The 25,380-nt window shown below is 44.8% G+C and overlaps 25 non-coding genes across 25 annotated transcripts; all 25 read right to left on the bottom strand.

Annotated features, from left to right (window-relative positions):
• Positions 1-107: 107 nt before the first annotated feature.
• On the bottom strand, positions 108-189 carry trnas-gcu. Its single transcript has one exon. It is a non-coding gene; the product is annotated as a tRNA-Ser (tRNA).
• An 824-nt stretch (positions 190-1,013) lies between these two features.
• Positions 1,014-1,095, bottom strand: trnas-gcu. Its single transcript has one exon. It is a non-coding gene; the product is annotated as a tRNA-Ser (tRNA).
• Positions 1,096-1,920: 825 nt separating this feature from the next.
• On the bottom strand, positions 1,921-2,002 carry trnas-gcu. Its single transcript has one exon. It is a non-coding gene; the product is annotated as a tRNA-Ser (tRNA).
• Positions 2,003-2,826: 824 nt separating this feature from the next.
• On the bottom strand, positions 2,827-2,908 carry trnas-gcu. Its single transcript has one exon. It is a non-coding gene; the product is annotated as a tRNA-Ser (tRNA).
• An 847-nt stretch (positions 2,909-3,755) lies between these two features.
• Positions 3,756-3,839, bottom strand: trnas-gcu. Its single transcript has one exon. It is a non-coding gene; the product is annotated as a tRNA-Ser (tRNA).
• Positions 3,840-4,688: 849 nt separating this feature from the next.
• On the bottom strand, positions 4,689-4,770 carry trnas-gcu. The gene has a single exon. It is a non-coding gene; the product is annotated as a tRNA-Ser (tRNA).
• Positions 4,771-5,595: 825 nt separating this feature from the next.
• Positions 5,596-5,677, bottom strand: trnas-gcu. The gene has a single exon. It is a non-coding gene; the product is annotated as a tRNA-Ser (tRNA).
• An 849-nt stretch (positions 5,678-6,526) lies between these two features.
• On the bottom strand, positions 6,527-6,608 carry trnas-gcu. The gene has a single exon. It is a non-coding gene; the product is annotated as a tRNA-Ser (tRNA).
• An 824-nt stretch (positions 6,609-7,432) lies between these two features.
• On the bottom strand, positions 7,433-7,514 carry trnas-gcu. Its single transcript has one exon. It is a non-coding gene; the product is annotated as a tRNA-Ser (tRNA).
• Positions 7,515-8,338: 824 nt separating this feature from the next.
• Positions 8,339-8,420, bottom strand: trnas-gcu. Its single transcript has one exon. It is a non-coding gene; the product is annotated as a tRNA-Ser (tRNA).
• An 849-nt stretch (positions 8,421-9,269) lies between these two features.
• On the bottom strand, positions 9,270-9,353 carry trnas-gcu. Its single transcript has one exon. It is a non-coding gene; the product is annotated as a tRNA-Ser (tRNA).
• An 850-nt stretch (positions 9,354-10,203) lies between these two features.
• trnas-gcu lies at positions 10,204-10,285 on the bottom strand. The gene has a single exon. It is a non-coding gene; the product is annotated as a tRNA-Ser (tRNA).
• An 824-nt stretch (positions 10,286-11,109) lies between these two features.
• Positions 11,110-11,191, bottom strand: trnas-gcu. Its single transcript has one exon. It is a non-coding gene; the product is annotated as a tRNA-Ser (tRNA).
• Positions 11,192-12,013: 822 nt separating this feature from the next.
• On the bottom strand, positions 12,014-12,097 carry trnas-gcu. Its single transcript has one exon. It is a non-coding gene; the product is annotated as a tRNA-Ser (tRNA).
• Positions 12,098-12,944: 847 nt separating this feature from the next.
• Positions 12,945-13,034, bottom strand: trnas-gcu. Its single transcript has one exon. It is a non-coding gene; the product is annotated as a tRNA-Ser (tRNA).
• Positions 13,035-13,852: 818 nt separating this feature from the next.
• On the bottom strand, positions 13,853-13,934 carry trnas-gcu. The gene has a single exon. It is a non-coding gene; the product is annotated as a tRNA-Ser (tRNA).
• An 824-nt stretch (positions 13,935-14,758) lies between these two features.
• On the bottom strand, positions 14,759-14,840 carry trnas-gcu. The gene has a single exon. It is a non-coding gene; the product is annotated as a tRNA-Ser (tRNA).
• Positions 14,841-16,971: 2,131 nt separating this feature from the next.
• On the bottom strand, positions 16,972-17,043 carry trnag-ucc. Its single transcript has one exon. It is a non-coding gene; the product is annotated as a tRNA-Gly (tRNA).
• A 720-nt stretch (positions 17,044-17,763) lies between these two features.
• trnas-uga lies at positions 17,764-17,845 on the bottom strand. Its single transcript has one exon. It is a non-coding gene; the product is annotated as a tRNA-Ser (tRNA).
• Positions 17,846-18,455: 610 nt separating this feature from the next.
• On the bottom strand, positions 18,456-18,527 carry trnaa-ugc. The gene has a single exon. It is a non-coding gene; the product is annotated as a tRNA-Ala (tRNA).
• An 865-nt stretch (positions 18,528-19,392) lies between these two features.
• Positions 19,393-19,464, bottom strand: trnag-ucc. The gene has a single exon. It is a non-coding gene; the product is annotated as a tRNA-Gly (tRNA).
• A 725-nt stretch (positions 19,465-20,189) lies between these two features.
• trnas-uga lies at positions 20,190-20,271 on the bottom strand. Its single transcript has one exon. It is a non-coding gene; the product is annotated as a tRNA-Ser (tRNA).
• Positions 20,272-20,868: 597 nt separating this feature from the next.
• Positions 20,869-20,940, bottom strand: trnaa-ugc. The gene has a single exon. It is a non-coding gene; the product is annotated as a tRNA-Ala (tRNA).
• Positions 20,941-21,903: 963 nt separating this feature from the next.
• Positions 21,904-21,975, bottom strand: trnaa-ugc. The gene has a single exon. It is a non-coding gene; the product is annotated as a tRNA-Ala (tRNA).
• Positions 21,976-22,280: 305 nt separating this feature from the next.
• Positions 22,281-22,362, bottom strand: trnas-uga. The gene has a single exon. It is a non-coding gene; the product is annotated as a tRNA-Ser (tRNA).
• Positions 22,363-25,380: the final 3,018 nt, after the last annotated feature.

Consider the following 25,380-nt stretch of genomic DNA (forward strand, 5'->3'; position numbering starts at 1 on the left):
TTAACTGCAACAAGGATGGGATTTGACCAGACATATGCAGAGCACAATGACTTAGCAGTCCATCGTCTTAACCATGTAAACATGGAAGACGTAAATAACATGTCCTGCGACAAGGATGGGATTCGAACCCACGCGTGCAGAGCACAATGGATTAGCAGTCCATCGCCTTAACCACTCGGCCACCTCGTCTGCTGCGAGCTATGTGTTACAGTAAGAGTCGGACCCAGGTCAGCTTCCAGAGACACAATGGATTAGCGTAGCATGGAAGTAAGGAGGAGGAGGCGATCTAGCGGGACCTACACAAGTGCTCTTTGTACAGGGGAATTAGCTCAAATGGTAGAGCGCTCGCTTAGCATGCGAGAAGTAGCGGGATCGATGCCCGCATTCTCCATGAGTCCACAGGACTTTAGTCTCTTCTGTGTATGTAATTTGTGGGAAAATGGCTGGATTAACGAACACTACCATTTCAACAGAGGACTGCAACTGTCTGTTGGTTTACTTCAACATTTGGCCGGCCAAGCAAGGAGTTGTGGCAAGGGCGCTTCCTTTTTAGACTGTCCATCCCAGGAATGTATTTAGCCCTGTTTTTGGGTGACCTAAATTGCCCTGTGATCAGTTTATGCTGTCTGTTCGTCAAAAGTGAGCATTTTTTAATCAAATGGTAGAGCACTCGTTTAGCATGCGAGAGGTAGCAGGATCAATACCCGCATTCTCCACAGACTAATTCTGGCAAAGATTGCCTCAACCACATGGCAACAGATGTTTTGTCCAACCGAATGTGCAAAACCTAAAGACGCATATGACAGTCACTCCATGGGAACGAGAGAATTTCTGTGGGAAAAACTGATCTCAATGTTCCAAAGAGAGTTGTTATATTTGAGATATTGGTGTCAGACGAAAGTCAACTTAACTGCAACAAGGATGGGATTTGACCAGACATATGCAGAGCACAATGACTTAGCAGTCCATCGTCTTAACCATGTAAACATAGAAGACGTAAATAACATGTCCTGCGACAAGGATGGGATTCGAACCCACGCGTGCAGAGCACAATGGATTAGCAGTCCATCGCCTTAACCACTCGGCCACCTCGTCTGCTGCGAGCTATGTGTTACAGTAAGAGTCGGACCCAGGTCAGCTTCCAGAGACACAATGGATTAGCGTAGCATGGAAGTAAGGAGGAGGAGGCGATCTAGCGGGACCTACACAAGTGCTCTTTGTACAGGGGAATTAGCTCAAATGGTAGAGCGCTCGCTTAGCATGCGAGAAGTAGCGGGATCGATGCCCGCATTCTCCATGAGTCCACAGGACTTTAGTCTCTTCTGTGTATGTAATTTGTGGGAAAATGGCTGGATTAACGAACACTACCATTTCAACAGAGGACTGCAACTGTCTGTTGGTTTACTTCCACATTTGGCCGGCCAAGCAAGGAGTTGTGGCAAGGGCGCTTCCTTTTTAGACTGTCCATCCCAGGAATGTATTTAGCCCTGTTTTTGGGTGACCTAAATTGCCCTGTGATCAGTTTATGCTGTCTGTTCGTCAAAAGTGAGCATTTTTTAATCAAATGGTAGAGCACTCGTTTAGCATGCGAGAGGTAGCAGGATCAATACCCGCATTCTCCACAGACTAATTCTGGCAAAGATTGCCTCAACCACATGGCAACAGGATGTTTTGTCCAACCGAATGTGCAAAACCTAAAGACGCATATGACAGTCACTCCATGGGAACGAGAGAATTTCTGTGGGAAAAACTGATCTCAATGTTCCAAAGAGAGTTGTTATATTTGTGATATTGGTGTCAGACGAAAGTCAACTTAACTGCAACCAGGATGGGATTTGACCAGATATATGCAGAGCACAATGACTTAGCAGTCCATCGTCTTAACCATGTAAACATGGAAGACGTAAATAACATGTTCTGCGACGAGGATGGGATTCGAACCCACGTGTGCAGAGCACAATGGATTAGCAGTCCATCGCCTTAACCACTCGGCCACCTCGTCTGCTGCGAGCTATGTGTTACAGTAAGAGTCGGACCCAGGTCAGCTTCCAGAGACACAATGGATTAGCGTAGCATGGAAGTAAGGAGGAGGAGGTGATCTAGCGGGACCTACACAAGTGCTCTTTGTACAGGGGAATTAGCTCAAATGGTAGAGCGCTCGCTTAGCATGCGAGAAGTAGCGGGATCGATGCCCGCATTCTCCATGAGTCCACAGGACTTTAGTCTCTTCTGTGTATGTAATTTGTGGGAAATTGGCTGGATTAACGAACACTACCATTTCAACAGAGGACTGCAACTGTCTGTTGGTTTACTTCCACATTTGGCCGGCCAAGCAAGGAGTTGTGGCAAGGGCGCTTCCTTTTTAGACTGTCCATCCCAGGAATGTATTTAGCCCTGTTTTTGGGTGACCTAAATTGCCCTGTGATCAGTTTATGCTGTCTGTTCGTCAAAAGTGAGCATTTTTTAATCAAATGGTAGAGCACTCGTTTAGCATGCGAGAGGTAGCAGGATCAATACCCGCATTCTCCACAGACTAATTCTGGCAAAGATTGCCTCAACCACATGGCAACAGATGTTTTGTCCAACCGAATGTGCAAAACCTAAAGACGCATATGACAGTCACTCCATGGGAACGAGAGAATTTCTGTGGGAAAAACTGATCTCAATGTTCCAAAGAGAGTTGTTATATTTGAGATATTGGTGTCAGACGAAAGTCAACTTAACTGCAACAAGGATGGGATTTGACCAGACATATGCAGAGCACAATGACTTAGCAGTCCATCGTCTTAACCATGTAAACATGGAAGACGTAAATAACATGTCCTGCGACAAGGATGGGATTCGAACCCACGCGTGCAGAGCACAATGGATTAGCAGTCCATCGCCTTAACCACTCGGCCACCTCGTCTGCTGCGAGCTATGTGTTACAGTAAGAGTCGGACCCAGGTCAGCTTCCAGAGACACAATGGATTAGCGTAGCATGGAAGTAAGGAGGAGGAGGCGATCTAGCGGGACCTACACAAGTGCTCTTTGTACAGGGGAATTAGCTCAAATGGTAGAGTGCTCGCTTAGCATGCGAGAAGTAGCGGGATCGATGCCCGCATTCTCCATGAGTCCACAGGACTTTAGTCTCTTCTGTGTATGTAATTTGTGGGAAAATGGCTGGATTAACGAACACTACCATTTCAACAGAGGACTGCAACTGTCTGTTGGTTTACTTCCACATTTGGCCGGCCAAGCAAGGAGTTGTGGCAAGGGCGCTTCCTTTTTAGACTGTCCATCTCAGGAATGTATTTAGCCCTGTTTTTGGGTGACCTAAATTGCCCTGTGATCAGTTTATGCTGTCTGTTCGTCAAAAGTGAGCATTTTTTAATCAAATGGTAGAGCACTCGTTTAGCATGCGAGAGGTAGCAGGATCAATACCCGCATTCTCCACGGACTAATTCTGGCAAAGATTGCCTCAACCACATGGCAACGGATGTTTTGTTCAACCGAATGTGCAAAACCTAAAGACTGCAAGTCATCAGTTTCGTCTCAGTGCATATGACAGTCACTCCATGGGAACGAGAGAATTTCTGTGGGAAAAACTGATCTCAATGTTCCAAAGAGAGTTGTTATATTTGAGATATTGGTGTCAGACGAAAGTCAACTTAACTGCAACAAGGATGGGATTTGACCAGACATATGCAGAGCACAATGACTTAGCGGTCCATCGTCTTAACCATGTAAACATGGAAGACGTAAATAACATGTCCTGCCACAAGGATGGGATTCGAACCCACGCATGCAGAGCACAATGGATTAGCAGTCCATCGCCTTAACCACTCGGCCACCTCGTCTGCTGCGAGCTATGTGTTACAGTAAGAGTCGGACCCAGGTCAGCTTCCAGAGACACAATGGATTAGCGTAGCATGAAGTAAGGAGGAGGAGGTGATCTAGCGGGACCTACACAAGTGCTCTTTGTACAGGGGAATTAGCTCAAATGGTAGAGCGCTCGCTTAGCATGCGAGAAGTAGCGGGATCGATGCCCGCATTCTCCATGAGTCCACAGGGCTTTAGTCTCTTCTGTGTATGTAATTTGTGGGAAAATGGCTGGATTAACGAACACTACCATTTCAACAGAGGACTGCAACTGTCTGTTGGTTTACTTCCACATTTGGCCGGCCAAGCAAGGAGTTGTGGCAAGGGCGCTTCCTTTTTAGACTGTCCATCCCAGGAATGTATTTAGCCCTGTTTTTGGGTGACCTAAATTGCCCTGTGATCAGTTTATGCTGTCTGTTCGTCAAAAGTGAGCATTTTTTAATCAAATGGTAGAGCACTCGTTTAGCATGCGAGAGGTAGCAGGATCAATACCCGCATTCTCCACGGACTAATTCTGGCAAAGATTGCCTCAACCACATGGCAACGGATGTTTTGTTCAACCGAATGTGCAAAACCTAAAGACTGCAAGTCATCAGTTTCGTCTCAGTGCATATGACAGTCACTCCATGGGAACGAGAGAATTTCTGTGGGAAAAACTGATCTCAATGTTCCAAAGAGAGTTGTTATATTTGAGATATTGGTGTCAGACGAAAGTACAACTTAACTGCAACAAGGATGGGATTTGACCAGACATATGCAGAGTACAATGACTTAGCAGTCCATCGTCTTAACCATGTAAACATGGAAGACGTAAATAACATGTCCTGCGACAAGGATGGGATTCGAACCCACGCGTGCAGAGCACAATGGATTAGCAGTCCATCGCCTTAACCACTCGGCCACCTCGTCTGCTGCGAGCTATGTGTTACAGTAAGAGTCGGACCCAGGTCAGCTTCCAGAGACACAATGGATTAGCGTAGCATGGAAGTAAGGAGGAGGAGGCGATCTAGCGGGACCTACACAAGTGCTCTTTGTACAGGGGAATTAGCTCAAATGGTAGAGCGCTTCGCTTAGCATGCGAGAAGTAGCGGGATCGATGCCCGCATTCTCCATGAGTCCACAGGACTTTAGTCTCTTCTGTGTATGTAATTTGTGGGAAATTGGCTGGATTAACAAACACTACCATTTCAACAGAGGACTGCAACTGTCTGTTGGTTTACTTCCACATTTGGCCGGCCAAGCAAGGAGTTGTGGCAAGGGCGCTTCCTTTTTAGACTGTCCATCCCAGGAATGTATTTAGCCCTGTTTTTGGGTGACCTAAATTGCCCTGTGATCAGTTTATGCTGTCTGTTCGTCAAAAGTGAGCATTTTTTAATCAAATGGTAGAGCACTCGTTTAGCATGCGAGAGGTAGCAGGATCAATACCCGCATTCTCCACAAACTAATTCTGGCAAAGATTGCCTCAACCACATGGCAACAGATGTTTTGTCCAACCGAATGTGCAAAACCTAAAGACGCATATGACAGTCACTCCATGGGAACGAGAGAATTTCTGTGGGAAAAACTGATCTCAATGTTCCAAAGAGAGTTGTTATATTTGAGATATTGGTGTCAGACGAAAGTCAACTTAACTGCAACAAGGATGGGATTTGACCAGACATATGCAGAGCACAATGACTTTGCAGTCCATCGTCTTAACCATGTAAACATAGAAGACGTAAATAACATGTCCTGCGACAAGGATGGGATTCGAACCCACGCGTGCAGAGCACAATGGATTAGCAGTCCATCGCCTTAACCACTCGGCCACCTCGTCTGCTGCGAGCTATGTGTTACAGTAAGAGTCGGACCCAGGTCAGCTTCCAGAGACACAATGGATTAGCGTAGCATGGAAGTAAGGAGGAGGAGGTGATCTAGCGGGACCTACACAAGTGCTCTTTGTACAGGGGAATTAGCTCAAATGGTAGAGCGCTCGCTTAGCATGCGAGAAGTAGCGGGATCGATGCCCGCATTCTCCATGAGTCCACAGGACTTTAGTCTCTTCTGTGTATGTAATTTGTGGGAATTGGCTGGATTAACGAACACTACCATTTCAACAGAGGACTGCAACTGTCTGTTGGTTTACTTCCACATTTGGCCGGCCAAGCAAGGAGTTGTGGCAAGGGCGCTTCCTTTTTAGACTGTCCATCCCAGGAATGTATTTAGCCCTGTTTTTGGGTGACCTAAATTGCCCTGTGATCAGTTTATGCTGTCTGTTCGTCAAAAGTGAGCATTTTTTAATCAAATGGTAGAGCACTCGTTTAGCATGCGAGAGGTAGCAGGATCAATACCCGCATTCTCCACAGGACTAATTCTGGCAAAGATTGCCTCAACCACATGGCAACGGATGTTTTGTTCAACCGAATGTGCAAAACCTAAAGACTGCAAGTCATCAGTTTCGTCTCAGTGCATATGACAGTCACTCCATGGGAACGAGAGAATTTCTGTGGGAAAAACTGATCTCAATGTTCCAAAGAGAGTTGTTATATTTGAGATATTGGTGTCAGACGAAAGTCAACTTAACTGCAACAAGGATGGGATTTGACCAGACATATGCAGAGCACAATGACTTTGCAGTCCATCGTCTTAACCATGTAAACATAGAAGACGTAAATAACATGTCCTGCGACAAGGATGGGATTCGAACCCACGCGTGCAGAGCACAATGGATTAGCAGTCCATCGCCTTAACCACTCGGCCACCAGGTCTGCTGCGAGCTATGTGTTACAGTAAGAGTCGGACCCAGGTCAGCTTCCAGAGACACAATGGATTAGCGTAGCATGGAAGTAAGGAGGAGGAGGCGATCTAGCGGGACCTACACAAGTGTTCTTTGTACAGGGGAATTAGCTCAAATGGTAGAGCGCTCGCTTAGCATGCGAGAAGTAGCGGGATCGATGCCCGCATTCTCCATGAGTCCACAGGACTTTAGTCTCTTCTGTGTATGTAATTTGTGGGAAATTGGCTGGATTAACGAACACTACCATTTCAACAGAGGACTGCAACTGTCTGTTGGTTTACTTCCACATTTGGCCGGCCAAGCAAGGAGTTGTGGCAAGGGCGCTTCCTTTTTAGACTGTCCATCCCAGGAATGTATTTAGCCCTGTTTTTGGGTGACCTAAATTGCCCTGTGATCAGTTTATGCTGTCTGTTCGTCAAAAGTGAGCATTTTTTAATCAAATGGTAGAGCACTCGTTTAGCATGCGAGAGGTAGCAGGATCAATACCCGCATTCTCCACAGACTAATTCTGGCAAAGATTGCCTCAACCACATGGCAACAGATGTTTTGTCCAACCGAATGTGCAAAACCTAAAGACGCATATGACAGTCACTCCATGGGAACGAGAGAATTTCTGTGGGAAAAACTGATCTCAAAGTTCCAAAGAGAGTTGTTATATTTGAGATATTGGTGTCAGACGAAAGTCAACTTAACTGCAACAAGGATGGGATTTGACCAGACATATGCAGAGCACAATGACTTAGCAGTCCATCGTCTTAACCATGTAAACATAGAAGACGTAAATAACATGTCCTGCGACAAGGATGGAATTCGAACCCACGCGTGCAGAGCACAATGGATTAGCAGTCCATCGCCTTAACCACTCGGTCACCTCGTCTGCTGCGAGCTATGTGTTACAGTAAGAGTCGGACCCAGGTCAGCTTCCAGAGACACAATGGATTAGCGTAGCATGGAAGTAAGGAGGAGGAGGCGATCTAGCGGGACCTACACAAGTGCTCTTTGTACAGGGGAATTAGCTCAAATGGTAGAGCGCTTGCTTAGCATGCGAGAAGTAGCGGGATTGATGCCCGCATTCTCCATAACTCCACAGGACTTTAGTCTCTTCTGTGTATGTAATTTGTGGGAAATTGGCTGGATTAACGAACACTACCATTTCAACAGAGGACTGCAACTGTCTGTTGGTTTACTTCCACATTTGGCCGGCCAAGCAAGGAGTTGTGGCAAGGACGCTTCCTTTTTAGACTGTCCATCCCAGGAATGTATTTAGCCTTGTTTTTGGGTGACCTAAATTGCCCTGTGATCAGTTTATGCTGTCTGTTCGTCAAAAGTGAGCATTTTTTAATCAAATGGTAGAGCACTCGTTTAGCATGCGAGAGGTAGCAGGATCAATACCCGCATTCTCCACAGACTAATTCTGGCAAAGATTGCCTCAACCACATGGCAACAGATGTTTTGTCCAACCGAATGTGCAAAACCTAAAGACGCATATGACAGTCACTCCATGGGAACGAGAGAATTTCTGTGGGAAAAACTGATCTCAATGTTCCAAAGAGAGTTGTTGTATTTGAGATATTGGTGTCAGACGAAAGTCAACTTAACTGCAACAAGGATGGGATTTGACCAGACATATGCAGAGCACAATGACTTAGCAGTCCATCGTCTTAACCATGTAAACATGGAAGACGTAAATAACATGTCCTGCGACAAGGATGGAATTCGAACCCACGCGTGCAGAGCACAATGGATTAGCAGTCCATCGCCTTAACCACTCGGCCACCTCGTCTGCTGCGAGCTATGTGTTACAGTAAGAGTCGGACCCAGGTCAGCTTCCAGAGACACAATGGATTAGCGTAGCATGGAAGTAAGGAGGAGGAGGTGATCTAGCGGGACCTACACAAGTGCTCTTTGTACAGGGGAATTAGCTCAAATGGTAGAGCGCTCGCTTAGCATGCGAGAAGTAGCGGGATCGATGCCCGCATTCTCCATGAGTCCACAGGACTTTATGTCTCTTCTGTGTATGTAATTTGTGGGAAAATTGGCTGGATTAACGAACACTACCATTTCAACAGAGGACTGCAACTGTCTGTTGGTTTACTTCCACATTTGGCCGGCCAAGCAAGGAGTTGTGGCAAGGGCGCTTCCTTTTTAGACTGTCCATCTCAGGAATGTATTTAGCCCTGTTTTTGGGTGACCTAAATTGCCCTGTGATCAGTTTATGCTGTCTGTTCGTCAAAAGTGAGCATTTTTTAATCAAATGGTAGAGCACTCGTTTAGCATGCGAGAGGTAGCAGGATCAATACCCGCATTCTCCACGGACTAATTCTGGCAAAGATTGCCTCAACCACATGGCAACGGATGTTTTGTTCAACCGAATGTGCAAAACCTAAAGACTGCAAGTCATCAGTTTCGTCTCAGTGCATATGACAGTCACTCCATGGGAACGAGAGAATTTCTGTGGGAAAAACTGATCTCAATGTTCCAAAGAGAGTTGTTATATTTGAGATATTGGTGTCAGACGAAAGTCAACTTAACTGCAACAAGGATGGGATTTGACCAGACATATGCAGAGCACAATGACTTAGCAGTCCATCGTCTTAACCATGTAAACATGGAAGACGTAAATAACATGTCCTGCCACAAGGATGGGATTCGAACCCACGCCTGCAGAGCACAATGGATTAGCAGTCCATCGCCTTAACCACTCGGCCACCTCGTCTGCTGCGAGCTATGTGTTACAGTAAGAGTCGGACCCAGGTCAGCTTCCAGAGACACAATGGATTAGCGTAGCATGAAAGTAAGGAGGAAGGAGGTGATCTAGCGGGACCTACACAAGTGCTCTTTGTACAGGGGAATTAGCTCAAATGGTAGAGCGCTCGCTTAGCATGCGAGAAGTAGCGGGATCGATGCCCGCATTCTCCATGAGTCCACAGGACTTTAGTCTCTTCTGTGTATGTAATTTGTGGGAAATTGGCTGGATTAACGAACACTACCATTTCAACAGAGGACTGCAACTGTCTGTTGGTTTACTTCCACATTTGGCCGGCCAAGCAAGGAGTTGTGGCAAGGGCGCTTCCTTTTTAGACTGTCCATCCCAGGAATGTATTTAGCCCTGTTTTTGGGTGACCTAAATTGCCCTGTGATCAGTTTATGCTGTCTGTTCGTCAAAAGTGAGCATTTTTTAATCAAATGGTAGAGCACTCGTTTAGCATGCGAGAGGTAGCAGGATCAATACCCGCATTCTCCACGGACTAATTCTGGCAAAGATTGCCTCAACCACATGGCAACGGATGTTTTGTTCAACCGAATGTGCAAAACCTAAAGACTGCAAGTCATCAGTTTCGTCTCAGTGCATATGACAGTCACTCCATGGGAACGAGAGAATTTCTGTGGGAAAAACTGATCTCAATGTTCCAAAGAGAGTTGTTATATTTGAGATATTGGTGTCAGACGAAAGACAACTTAACTGCAACAAGGATGGGATTTGACCAGACATATGCAGAGCACAATGACTTAGCAGTCCATCGTCTTAACCATGTAAACATGGAAGACGTAAATAACATGTCCTGCGACAAGGATGGGATTCGAACCCACGCGTGCAGAGCACAATGGATTAGCAGTCCATCGCCTTAACCACTCGGCCACCTCGTCTGCTGCGAGCTATGTGTTACAGTAAGAGTCGGACCCAGGTCAGCTTCCAGAGACACAATGGATTAGCGTAGCATGGAAGTAAGGAGGAGGAGGCGATCTAGCGGGACCTACACAAGTGCTCTTTGTACAGGGGAATTAGCTCAAATGGTAGAGCGCTTGCTTAGCATGCGAGAAGTAGCGGGATTGATGCCCGCATTCTCCATAACTCCACAGGACTTTAGTCTCTTCTGTGTATGTAATTTGTGGGAAATTGGCTGGATTAACGAACACTACCATTTCAACAGAGGACTGCAACTGTCTGTTGGTTTACTTCCACATTTGGCCGGCCAAGCAAGGAGTTGTGGCAAGGACGCTTCCTTTTTAGACTGTCCATCCCAGGAATGTATTTAGCCTTGTTTTTGGGTGACCTAAATTGCCCTGTGATCAGTTTATGCTGTCTGTTCGTCAAAAGTGAGCATTTTTTAATCAAATGGTAGAGCACTCGTTTAGCATGCGAGAGGTAGCAGGATCAATACCCGCATTCTCCACAGACTAATTCTGGCAAAGATTGCCTCAACCACATGGCAACAGATGTTTTGTCCAACCGAATGTGCAAAACCTAAAGACGCATATGACAGTCACTCCATGGGAACGAGAGAATTTCTGTGGGAAAAACTGATCTCAATGTTCCAAAGAGAGTTGTTGTATTTGAGATATTGGTGTCAGACGAAAGTCAACTTAACTGCAACAAGGATGGGATTTGACCAGACATATGCAGAGAACAATGACTTAGCAGTCCATCGTCTTAACCATGTAAACATGGAAGACGTAAATAACATGTCCTGCGACAAGGATGGGATTCGAACCCACGCGTGCAGAGTACAATGGATTAGCAGTCCATCGCCTTAACCACTCGGCCACCAGGTCTGCTGCGAGCTATGTGTTACAGTAAGAGTCGGACCCAGGTCAGCTTCCAGAGACACAATGGATTAGCGTAGCATGGAAGTAAGGAGGAGGAGGCGATCTAGCGGGACCTACACAAGTGCTCTTTGTACAGGGGAATTAGCTCAAATGGTAGAGCGCTCGCTTAGCATGCGAGAAGTAGCGGGATCGATGCCCGCATTCTCCATGAGTCCACAGGACTTTAGTCTCTTCTGTGTATGTAATTTGTGGGAAATTGGCTGGATTAACGAACACTACCATTTCAACAGAGGACTGCAACTGTCTGTTGGTTTACTTCCACATTTGGCCGGCCAAGCAAGGAGTTGTGGCAAGGGCGCTTCCTTTTTAGACTGTCCATCCCAGGAATGTATTTAGCCCTGTTTTTGGGTGACCTAAATTGCCCTGTGATCAGTTTATGCTGTCTGTTCGTCAAAAGTGAGCATTTTTTAATCAAATGGTAGAGCACTCGTTTAGCATGCGAGAGGTAGCAGGATCAATACCCGCATTCTCCACAGACTAATTCTGGCAAAGATTGCCTCAACCACATGGCAACAGATGTTTTGTCCAACCGAATGTGCAAAACCTAAAGACGCATATGACAGTCACTCCATGGGAACGAGAGAATTTCTGTGGGAAAAACTGATCTCAATGTTCCAAAGAGAGTTGTTATATTTGAGATATTGGTGTCAGACGAAAGTCAACTTAACTGCAACAAGGATGGGATTTGACCAGACATATGCAGAGCACAATGACTTAGCAGTCCATCGTCTTAACCATGTAAACATGGAAGACGTAAATAACATGTCCTGCCACAATGATGGGATTCGAACCCACGCCTGCAGAGCACAATGGATTAGCAGTCCATCGCCTTAACCACTCGGCCACCTCGTCTGCTGCGAGCTATGTGTTACAGTAAGAGTCGGACCCAGGTCAGCTTCCAGAGACACAATGGATTAGCGTAGCATGAAAGTAAGGAGGAGGAGGTGATCTAGCGGGACCTACACAAGTGCTCTTTGTACAGGGGAATTAGCTCAAATGGTAGAGCGCTCGCTTAGCATGCGAGAAGTAGCGGGATCGATGCCCGCATTCTCCATGAGTCCACAGGACTTTAGTCTCTTCTGTGTATGTAATTTGTGGGAAAATGGCTGGATTAACGAACACTACCATTTCAACAGAGGAATGCAACTGTCTGTTGGTTTACTTCCACATTTGGCCGGCCAAGCAAGGAGTTGTGGCAAGGGCGCTTCCTTTTTAGACTGTCCATCCCAGGAATGTATTTAGCCCTGTTTTTGGGTGACCTAAATTGCCCTGTGATCAGTTTATGCTGTCTGTTCGTCAAAAGTGAGCATTTTTTAATCAAATGGTAGAGCACTCGTTTAGCATGCGAGAGGTAGCAGGATCAATACCCGCATTCTCCACGGACTAATTCTGGCAAAGATTGCCTCAACCACATGGCAACGGATGTTTTGTTCAACCGAATGTGCAAAACCTAAAGACTGCAAGTCATCAGTTTCGTCTCAGTGCATATGACAGTCACTCCATGGGAACGAGAGAATTTCTGTGGGAAAAACTGATCTCAATGTTCCAAAGAGAGTTGTTATATTTGAGATATTGGTGTCAGACGAAAGTCAACTTAACTGCAACAAGGATGAGATTTGACCAGACATATGCAGAGAACAATGACTTAGCAGTCCATCGTCTTAACCATGTAAACATGGAAGACGTAAATAACATGTCCTGCGACAAGGATGGGATTCGAACCCACGCGTGCAGAGTACAATGGATTAGCAGTCCATCGCCTTAACCACTCGGCCAAAAGGTCTGCTGCGAGCTATGTGTTACAGTAAGAGTCGGACCCAGGTCAGCTTCCAGAGACACAATGGATTAGCGTAGCATGGAAGTAAGGAGGAGGAGGCGATCTAGCGGGACCTACACAAGTGCTCTTTGTACAGGGGAATTAGCTCAAATGGTAGAGCGCTCGCTTAGCATGCGAGAAGTAGCGGGATCGATGCCCGCATTCTCCATGAGTCCACAGGACTTTAGTCTCTTCTGTGTATGTAATTTGTGGGAAATTGGCTGGATTAACGAACACTACCATTTCAACAGAGGACTGCAACTGTCTGTTGGTTTACTTCCACATTTGGCCGGCCAAGCAAGGAGTTGTGGCAAGGGCGCTTCCTTTTTAGACTGTCCATCCCAGGAATGTATTTAGCCCTGTTTTTGGGTGACCTAAATTGCCCTGTGATCAGTTTATGCTGTCTGTTCGTCAAAAGTGAGCATTTTTTAATCAAATGGTAGAGCACTCGTTTAGCATGCGAGAGGTAGCAGGATCAATACCCGCATTCTCCACAGACTAATTCTGGCAAAGATTGCCTCAACCACATGGCAACAGATGTTTTGTCCAACCGAATGTGCAAAACCTAAAGACGCATATGACAGTCACTCCATGGGAACGAGAGAATTTCTGTGGGAAAAACTGATCTCAATGTTCCAAAGAGAGTTGTTATATTTGAGATATTGGTGTCAGACGAAAGTCAACTTAACTGCAACAAGGATGGGATTTGACCAGACATATGCAGAGCACAATGACTTAGCAGTCCATCGTCTTAACCATGTAAACATAGAAGACGTAAATAACATGTCCTGCGACAAGGATGGGATTCGAACCCACGCGTGCAGAGCACAATGGATTAGCAGTCCATCGCCTTAACCACTCGGCCACCAGGTCTGCTGCGAGCTATGTGTTACAGTAAGAGTCGGACCCAGGTCAGCTTCCAGAGACACAATGGATTAGCGTAGCATGGAAGTAAGGAGGAGGAGGCGATCTAGCGGGACCTACACAAGTGCTCTTTGTACAGGGGAATTAGCTCAAATGGTAGAGCGCTCGCTTAGCATGCGAGAAGTAGCGGGATCGATGCCCGCATTCTCCATGAGTCCACAGGACTTTAGTCTCTTCTGTGTATGTAATTTGTGGGAAATTGGCTGGATTAACGAACACTACCATTTCAACAGAGGACTGCAACTGTCTGTTGGTTTACTTCCACATTTGGCCGGCCAAGCAAGGAGTTGTGGCAAGGGCGCTTCCTTTTTAGACTGTCCATCCCAGGAATGTATTTAGCCCTGTTTTTGGGTGACCTAAATTGCCCTGTGATCAGTTTATGCTGTCTGTTTGTCAAAAGTGAGCATTTTTTAATCAAATGGTAGAGCACTCGTTTAGCATGCGAGAGGTAGCAGGATCAATACCCGCATTCTCCACAGACTAATTCTGGCAAAGATTGCCTCAACCACATGGCAACAGATGTTTTGTCCAACCGAATGTGCAAAACCTAAAGACGCATATGACAGTCACTCCATGGGAACGAGAGAATTTCTGTGGGAAAAACTGATCTCAATGTTCCAAAGAGAGTTGTTATATTTGAGATATTGGTGTCAGACGAAAGTAAACTTAACTGCAACAAGGATGGGATTTGACCAGACATATGCAGAGCACAATGACTTAGCAGTCCATCGTCTTAACCATGTAAACATAGAAGACGTAAATAACATGTCCTGCGACAAGGATGGGATTCGAACCCACACGTGCAGAGCACAATGGATTAGCAGTCCATCGCCTTAACCACTCGGTCACCTCGTCTGCTGCGAGCTATGTGTTACAGTAAGAGTCGGACCCAGGTCAGCTTCCAGAGACACAATGGATTAGCGTAGCATGGAAGTAAGGAGGAGGAGGCGATCTAGCGGGACCTACACAGTCCATCGCCTTAACCACTCGGCCACCTCGTCTGCTGCGAGCTATGTGTTACAGTAAGAGTCGGACCCAGGTCAGCTTCTAGAGACACAATGGATTAGCGTAGCATGGAAGTAAGGAGGAGGAGGCGATCTAGCGGGACCTACACAAGTGCTCTTTTTACAGGGGAATTAACTCAAATAGTAGAGTGTTCGCTTAGCATGAGAGAAGTAGCGGGATTGATTCCCGCATTCTCCATGAGTCCACAGGACTTTAGTCTCTTCTGTGTATGTTATTTGTGGGAAAATGGCTGGATTAACAAACACTACCATTTCAACAGAGGACTGCAACTGTCTGTTGGTTTACTTCCACATTTGGCCGGCCAAGCAAGGAGTTGTGGCAAGGGCGCTTCCTTTTTAGACTGTCCACCCCAGGAATGTAGTAAGCCCTTTTTTTTGGGTGACCTAAATTGCCCTGTGATCAGTTTATGCTGTCTGTTCGTCAAAAGTGAGCATTTTTTAATGAAATGGTAGAGCACGATTTTCCCTTGATGTCTCTAGTTCAGATATTTTGTTCAACCGAATGTGCAAAACCTAAAGGCTGCAAGTCATCTGTTTAGTCTCAGTGAATATGAGAATTTCTGTGCGAAAAACTGATCTCCGTGTTCCAAAGAGAGTTGTTATATTTGAGCCAGTTATATTGGTGATATTGGTGATATTGGTGTCAGACGAAAGTCAACTTAACTGCAAGAAGAACGGGATTTGACCAGACGTATGCAGTGCACAATGAGTTACCAGATCAGATGGAAATTGGGATTCGAGCCATTCATTTACGGGGCTGCATTGGTGGGGATGGCTCACTTCAGGTACCTGTGAGATGACGCATTGTGTTTGTATAAGCTATGAGATCAAGGTAAGTGTACACGCCGTTTTCGCTGCTTGAATTGAGTGGAGCATTTGTGTATGCCTTGTAAACAGTGTGCAGAATCTGCCTACTCTGCGCACCGCAGGCGTACGCCGGTGTGATAATGGTACGGACCCAGTATTCGGCCCCAATCGACGCTGACTCGAGTGACATAACTTGAGGTCATTTATCAGTCTTTGCACACAGCTCCCCCGGTGACACAAAAGGCTTTGTGCAACTTTTTTGACATTTTTTTTGAGACACCTTTATAAAAGAAGAAATCTGACTAAAACCCTTTAGGTTAATCTGGTACGTTGCTTTAAAACCTATAAAATGCAACTGTGATGGCCAGAAATCAAACCGGGTAGAGTGCTTGCACCACTATACCAGCAATCACAGTGGAAAAGTAGGACATTTTCTGCTTTTAGGCCCTACCAACCAAGCCGACGGTCAGCTGATGGACAGTTTGGGGCAGACGGTGAGGGTCCATTAGCCTGTTTTTTTCGCAGTGTCCCGCACCATCGGCTCTAGGCTGCCCTTGTTGGAGGTTTTTCGGCCGATTCAGCATGTTGATTCGGCAGTGCTGCCCGTCGGTGAGAGAAATCACTATAATTGATGGTTCAGCCTTTGGTTCAGCTTAAACAAATCAGTGCACGAGAAGAGAAAGGGACATGAGGAAAGCAAGCCAACGAGTAAAGTCAAGAGGAAAAACACAGAAGGCTCTTCCCATTTTTCATCTTGATCTCATGTGATGATTCCAATACAGTTATTTTTACAACGACATGGCCATCTGGAATGAAGCCATGTGGTCGGCAAACACTGCTTTATTTTATGTCCGTATCATAATAACGGCTTGTATGTACGCTGTCATCGGTCTTCCGGTTTCCCTTTTTGAATGAAAAATACAGACTACCGCGACCTGCTGGTAGGGAGAGTTATTTCATCTCAGGCAGGCACAGAACCTACGTGCTAACTGGCCGTCGGCTGTGGTCTTTGCTGTGTGTTCAAGTGCAACTTGTCGGCCAAAACAAATGTGAGGTGAGGCGACGCAACAGGTGGCCTTGGTAGCCGCTAGTTCTTTGTTGTCCGACAAAAAACCCCAGCAAAAGTATACTGTCATTAGAATGAAGAAAAGGATTGCAGTGGCTGGGAATCAAACCCAGGTCAACTGCTTGGAAGGCAGCTATGCTCACCACTATACCACCATTGCTGTGCAAGGAGGTTTTTACCGCAAGTTCTCCAATTTTTCTGGGCATTGAGACTGAAACGAGCCCTTCATTTATGGGGCTGCATTGGTAGGGATGGCTCGCTTCAGGTACCTGTGAGATGATACATTTTGTTTGTATCAGCCATGTGATTGAGGTAAGCGTACACGCCATTTTCGCCGCTTGAATTGAGTGGAGCATTTGTGTATGCCTTTTAAACAGTGTGCAGAATCCGCCTACTCTGCGCACCGCAGGCGTACGCCGGCGTGATAATGGTACGGAACCAGTATTGGGCCCCAATCGACGCTGACTCGAGTGACATAACTTGAGGTCATTTATCAGACTTTGCACACAGCTCCCCCGGTGACACAAAAGGCTTTGTGCAACTTTTTTCACATATGTAGTCATACTCCCCAAAACCTGTTAAGAGATGGTGTGTAAAATCGGTGGAGTTTCCCTTAAAATGACAAGTTTCTGTCACCTCTACATACTTATTTTCAATATTGAATCAAGCACAGTATCAAAAATTGGGTTTGATTGACTGACAATCTTAAGGATTCTAAAAGACAACACATAAATTCAAGTGTCTACTCAATCAACAATTACTGTCAAAGAATCACTTTGTTTGCATACTGATGTTTTTTTCTAAGTTGCACCTGAAATGTCTCCGCAGGGAAGCCTACGCAAGTAACATAGGTGGGCTCCCACTGCCGAAAAGTGCCGTTCGTTGTCGGCAGGATTCGAACCTGCGCGGGGAGACCCCAATGGATTTCAAGTCCATCGCCTTAACCACTCGGCCACAACAACCTGTAAAAAGGCAGTAAATACAAATTTCAAAAAATGTTCTGAACTTTCCCAATTGCTGAGAAAAACAGGGCATATCAATGTTACGAACTTGTTCAGTTAAACCTCCACTTTTTTTCTAGCCTTTGTGATAGTTGGTGCATTCTTTTCAGTTCTTCTTATAGCTAGTTCCCACTGCACAATTTTAACATTGATTTTCCGCTCCCCGACAGTTTTTTGAGCTCCCCAATAAAAGCACCAGATCAGAGGCAAATCGGCATTGGCTCACCTCTCGCACATTGGCGTTTAAGCATCATGTTTAAACTGCTCAAAAACGCGAGCTGAGAGGGTAGCAGATGCCTCACAGACACATTCCAGATATCTACCATGCTAAATATCTGGACCTGTCGGGGACTCCATCCAGGAGCTACAGCCAATGAGAGCGCAAGACATGGGTTGAGGGGAAACCTGGAGTCACAGTAGGAGCTTACAGCTTATTTGCTGTCTCTGTGAAGACAGCAAGTTTTGCAGTATGGATATCAAATTACTTTGAAAGTCTTGTAGTGTAAACATAGCTATCCACATAGTAACCTGCCCAACAGAGTCACTCTTTTACTGTGAACATAATACCTGTTGGAGATGCCAGGGATTGAACCCGGGGCCTCATACATGCAAAGCATGTGCTCTACCACTGAGCTACATCCCCTGTGGATTCTGGCAATGTTTGACAATTTCTTCAAGACACCTCCATAAAAGAAGAAATCTGACTAAAGGTTAATCTGGTATGTTGCTTTAAAACCTGTAAAATTTCACTGAGATGGCCGGATATCAAACCGGGTAGAAAGCTTGCACCACTATACCAGCAATCACAGTGGAAAAGTGGGCCATTTTCTGCCTCAAGGCCCTGACACACCAAGCCGACGGTCGGCCGTTGGACAGTTTGGGGCCGAAGGTGAGCGTCCGTCGGCCTGTTTTTTTCGCTGTGTCCCACACCGTCGGCATGTTGAATCGCCGGGCCGCAGGTCGGTGAGAGAAATCACTCTCATTTGCGGTTCGGCCTTTGGTTCAGCTTAAACAAATCAGTGCACGAGAAGAGAAACGGACGTGAGGAAAGCAAGCCAACGAGTAAAGTCAAGAGGAAAAAAACACAGAAGGCTCTTCCCATTTTTCATCTTGATCTCATCTGATGATTCCAATAGTTATTTTTACAACGACATGGCCATCTGGAATGAAGCCATGTGGTCGGCAAACACTGCTTTATTTTATGTCCGTATCATAATAACGGCTTGTATGTACGCTGTCATCGGTCTTCCGGTTTCCCTTTTTGAATGAAAAATACAGACTACCGCGACCTGCTGGTAGGGAGAGTTATTTCATCTCAGGCAGGCACAGAACCTACGTGGTAACTGGCCGTCGGCTGTGGTCTTTGCTGTGTGTTCAAGTGCAACTTGTCGGCCAAAACAAATGTGAGGTGAGGCGACGCAACAGGTGGCCTTGGTAGCCGCTAGTTCTTTGTTGTCCGACAAAAAACCCCAGCAAAAGTATACTGTCATTAGAATGAAGAAGAGGATTGCAATGGCTGGGAATCGAACCCAGGTCAACTGCTTGGAAGGCAGCTATGCTCACCACTATACCACCATTGCTGTGCAAGGAGGTTTTTACCGCAAGTTCTCCAATTTTTCTGGGCATTGAGACTGAAACGAACCCTTCATTTATGGGGCTGCATTGGTAGGGATGGCTCGCTTCAGGTACCTGTGAGATGATACATTTTGTTTGTATCACCCATGTGATTGAGGTAAGCGTACACGCCGTTTTCGCCGCTTGAATTGAGTGGAGCATTTGTGTATGCCTTTTAAACAGTGTGCAGAATCCGCCTACTCTGCGCACCGCAGGCGTACGCCGGCGTGATAATGGTACAGACCCAGTATTCGGCCCCAATCGACGCTGACTCGAGTGACATAACTTGAGGTCATTTATCAGACTTTGCACACAGCTCCCCCGGTGACACAAAAGGCTTTGTGCAACTTTTTTCACATATGTAGTCATACTCCCCAAAACCTGTTAAGAGATGGTGTGTAAAATCGGTGGAGTTTCCCTTTCCGTTAAAATGACAAGTTTCTGTCACCTCTACAACTTATTTTCAATATTGAATCAAGCACAGTATCAAAAATTGGGTTTGATTGACTGACAATCTTAAGGATTCTAAAAGACAACACATAAATTCAAGTGTCTACTCAATCAACAATTACTGTCAAAGAATCACTTTGTTTGCATACTGATGTTTTTTTCTAAGTTGCACCTGAAATGTCTCCGCAGGGAAGCCTACGCAAGTAACATAGGTGGGCTCCCACTGCCGAAAAGTTCCGTTCGTTGTCGGCAGGATTCGAACCTGCGCGGGGAGACCCCAATGGATTTCAAGTCCATCGCCTTAACCACTCGGCCACAACAACCTGTAAAAAGGCAGTAAATACAAATTTCAAAAAATGTTCTGAACTTTCCCAATTGCTGAGAAAAACAGGGCATATCAATGTAACGAACTTGTCCAGTTAAACCTCCACTTTTTTTCTAGCCTTTGTGATAGTTGGTGCATTCTTTTCAGTTCTCCTTATAGCTAGTTCCCACTGCACAATTTTAACATTGATTTTCCGCTCCCCGACAGTTTTTGGAGCTCCCCAATAAAAGCACCAGATCAGAGGCAAACCGGCATTGGCTCACCACTCGCACATCGGCGTTTGAGCATCATGTTTAAGCTGCTCAAAAACGCGAGCTGAGAGGCTAGCAGATGCCTCACAGACACATTCCAGATATCTGGCATGCTAAATATCTAGATCTGTCGGGGACTCCAGCCACGAGCTACAGCCAATGAGAGCGCAAGACACGGGTTGAGGGGAAACATGGAGTCACAGTAGGAGCTTACTGTATGTCAAGACAGCATGTTTTGCAGTATGGATATGAGATGACTTTGAAAGTCTTGTAGTGTAAACATAGCTATCCACATAGTAACATGGCCAACAGAGTCACCGTTTTATTGTGACCATAATACCTGTTGGAGATGCCGGGGATTGAACCCGGGGCCTCATACATGCAAAGCATGCGCTCTACCACTGAGCTACATCCCCTGTGGTTTTTGTGAATGTTTGACAATTTTTTCGAGACACCTCCATGAAAGAAGCAATCTGACTAAAACCTTTTAGGTTAATCTGGTATGTTGCTTTGAAACCTGTAAAATTTAACTGCCATGGCCGGAAATCAAACCGGGTAGAATGCTTGCACCACTATACCAGCAATCACAGTGGAAAAGTGGGACATTTGCTGCTTTAAGGCCCTGACACACCAAGCCGACGGTCGGCCGTCGGACAGTTTGGGGCCGACGGTGAGCGTCCGTCGGCCTGTTTTTTTCGCTGTGTCCCACACCGTCGGCATGTTGAATCGCCGGGCCGCAGGTCGGTTAGAGAAATCACTCTCATTTGCGGTTCGGCCTCTGGTTCAGCTTAAACAAATCAGTGCACGAGAAGAGAAACGGACGTGAGGAAAGCAAGCCAACGAGTAAAGTCAAGAGGAAAAAAACACAGAAGGCTCTTCCCATTTTTCATCTTGATCTCATCTGATGATTCCAATAGTTATTTTTACAACGACATGGCCATCTGGAATGAAGCCATGTGGTCGGCAAACACTGCTTTATTTTATGTCCATATCATAATAACGGCTTGTATGTACGCTGTCATCGGTCTTCCGGTTTCCCTTTTTGAATGAAAAATACAGACTACCGCGACCTGCTGGTAGGGAGAGTTATTTCATCTCAGGCAGGCACAGAACCTACGTGCTAACTGGCCGTCGGCTGTGGTCTTTGCTGTGTGTTCAAGTACAACTTGTCGGCCAAAACAAATGTGAGGTGAGGCGACGCAACAGGTGGCCTTGGTAGCCGCTAGTTCTTTGTTGTCCGACAAAAAACCCCAGCAAAAGTATACTGTCATTAGAATGAAGAAAAGGATTGCGATGGCTGGGAATCAAACCCAGGTCAACTGCTTGGAAGGTGGCTATGCTCACCACTATACCACCATCGCTGTAAACATAATACCTGTTGGAGATGCCGAGGATTGAACCCGGGGCCTCATACATGCAAAGCATGCGCTATACCACTGAGCTACATCCCCTGTGGTTTTTGGGAATGTTTGACATTTTTTTCGAGACATAATAGTAATTTATCAGACTTTGCACGCAGCAGTGACACAAAAGGCTTTTGTGCAACTTTTGTCACATATGTAGTCGTACCCCCCAAAACCTGTTAGGACATGATGTGCAAAATTGGTGGAGTTTCCCTTTACGTTAAAATGAGAAGTTTCTGTCACTTTTTTTGCTTTGATACTGATGTTTTATTTCTAAGTTGCACCTGAAATGTCTCCGCAGGGAAGCCTACGCAAGTAGCATTGGTGGGCTCCCAATGCCGAAAAGTACCGTTCGTTGTCGGCAGTATTAGAACCTGCGCGGGGACACCCCAATGGATTTCAAGTCCATCTCCTTAACCACTCGGCCACGACAACCTTTAAAACTGCCTTAAATACCAATTTAAAAAAAAATTCTGAACTTTCCCCATTGCTGAGAAAAACAGGGCATATCAATGTAACAAACTTGTTCAGTTAAACCTCAACTTTGTTTTCTTGCCATTGTGATAGTTTGTGCATTAAGGCATGCACAGAACGTACGTACTAACTGGCCGTCGGCTATAGTGTTTGCGGTGTGTTCAAGTGCAACTTGCGGCCAAAAGAAGAATAACTAATGAAATGAAAACAACAACAACATTATCTTATTCTTATTGATCAAAGCATGATATTCCAAATTGCACATATTACTGACCTGCTGGTTGCTGAGAGTCATGGAGGTCTGTGTCCTCAGTTCTACCAGGTACTCTGCAAGGCTGTCAGCCCGATCCATACCTGGCATACCATGCTTGTCCACTGCCTGATAAACATACAATTTGTCATCAGTAAGCAAATAAATAGGATAAACTGCTGTTAAATTACACTACATGTAAAATATAATTTCTTTTTGCCTGTATGCTGTCTGTTGTATGTTGTTTATGTATGTTCAATGAATTTGAAAAAATCCTGACCACAAAACTGGCGAAAAACAGTTTAACGGTCTAACTCAAAACACTTTTTAAGTTGTGGTGGAGAAAAGGACACTAAACAAACTGTTATCCATCATGGATAATCCTGACCACCCTCTCCAACACCTACTGGACAGACAGCGGACTGATTCAGCTTCGCTGTCAAAAGGACTGATACAGGAAATCTTTCCTGCCCAAAGCAATTACTCTATACAACACCTCACCTCTGTCTAACAGAGAACTCCCAGCTTTGTAATTTCTGTCTCAACCACACTTCATTCTATTTTTTTGGCTCCTGTAATAATCTTGCACATGTAGAATTTGCACATCGGTTTAATACCTCATTTAATTGTATTTTTAAACCAAATTGTAACTTGCACACTTTGCAAATGCATATAGAATGTCATTGCACATTTTGCTATTGTATATAGTATGCTATTGTTATTCTCTGTTTTTATTTTTCTAAGATAGTTGTAGTAGTCTGGTTTGTGTATAGTGTATTCTAATATATTCTATATATTGTGTAATCTATAGATATATATCTCTATACATATATATTTACTGTGTATTTAGTGTTCCTGTGCATTACCTGGATAACCTGCTGCTGTAACACAGAATTTCCCAATTTGTGAAGTACAGATAGTACTATCTATCTATATATCACTGCTGCATGGAACGCTACATATTGCCAACTAAGGATTGTTAGATTAAATATCCCACCGCGAGGTCTGGAAGGTCCGATGACATCATTCTGCATAATAAGTAGCCACGTGCTTCTGTTTGTCTGAGAAACGATGGAAGATTCAGTTTGAACAATGGACAGATGGAGAAAGATAAATCTGCTTTAGAGTAGACTAATTTCATTACAATTATTATTGTTAAAGGTCCCATATTATGCCCATTTTCAGGTTCATACTTGTATTTTGTTTTTCTACTGTCAGCTGATGTTATTTGCATACACTGCAACAGGAAATAAACTGGGACACATTTAGAATGTTTACGTTTAAAGCCGTGTAATTGTCTTAATATTGTATATTTGTGACATCACAAATGGACAGAAATCCTAACGGCTTGTTACAAACGCACAATTTCTGAATACGGGCTGTATGTATTTCTCCGTATATTGAGCGTTTTGATAGTTTACCAGTATTTATATAGCACTTAAACCTGCTTTATAATATAAAAGACATGAAAATCTCACTTTTTACAATATGGGACCTTTAATGTTTGTTGAAAAGATAGTTAACTTAATTTGTTAGCTTGCTTCACATAATAAGGATCTGAGGACAAATGATGGGATTTGTGCCTATTTAATATTTATTTGTTTAGGATATTTCCTTATTATTCATTTACTTTTTCTGTTTGTCTAAAGCACATCAGAATGAATTGTAAATGAATAGGCCATGACTGCCAGCCCTGTCCATGGTGCTAAATCGGCAGGGGCCTTACACTAAACAACATTTCCAGTAATTTTACTGTTAAAACAAATTTCTGATTTCTTAATAAAGTCATGAGAGTTCCTCCTCAGTTGGTGCGCGCTCCCATCAAGCGAGTCGTTAGATGTAGGCTGATCTTAAAACAGCAGTATAACACTGAACACACTGATGGGAACGTTGATAGATTCTAGGCTATTAGAGAATGAAATTGTGAGAGAAAAAATGCGTTATAGACACTAAGCTACTTTCATTAGCTTTACAAAGCTGGGGGCACAATTCAGTAACCATTTTATCCCAGGCTGGTGCACAAAACGCACAATAACAAGGATCTGAGAGATAAATAGAAAAAAGTAAATGAATAACAAAGAAATATCCAAAACAAATAAACATGAAATAGGCACAAATCCCATCTTGTTGTGTGCTTGATCTATCATTGCTGCTGTAACTCAGAAATTTCCCCTCTGGGATTAATATAGCACTTACCTTGTCCTCAGATCCTTATTATGTGAAACAAGCTAACAAATTAGGTTAACTATCATTTCAGCAAACATTCACAATAATAATTGGAATGAAGTGTATCTACTCTAAAGCAGATTTATCTTTCTCCATCTGTCCATTGTTCAAACTGAATCTTCCATCGTTTCTCAGACAAACAGAAGCATGTGGCTACTTATTATGCATAATGATGTCATCGGACCTTTCCGGACCTCGTGGTAGGATATTTAATCTAACAATCCTTCTTGGTTGGCATCATGTAGCGTTCCATGCAGCAGTGATATGAGCGAGGGCTTTACTCAATATTACTCAATAATATAATATCCTTGATATGACTTTGGGTCCTCTGGCTACGGACGTTTTGAAAGCCCGTCACTCGGATCCCTACACATCAGTCAGTAAGACAAACAGTTTTCAGTCAGATATACAGCTGCTAGAAAAAGGCTTTTTTTTTATCTCCTGGCAGCTTGTGTAGGAGTAAAAAACACCGCCAACATTGGGTGCAATCTTTACGCATGGAG

This window comes from Sebastes umbrosus, chromosome 4 (genome assembly GCF_015220745.1).
Source record: "Sebastes umbrosus isolate fSebUmb1 chromosome 4, fSebUmb1.pri, whole genome shotgun sequence".
Taxonomy (NCBI): Eukaryota; Metazoa; Chordata; class Actinopteri; order Perciformes; family Sebastidae; genus Sebastes; species Sebastes umbrosus.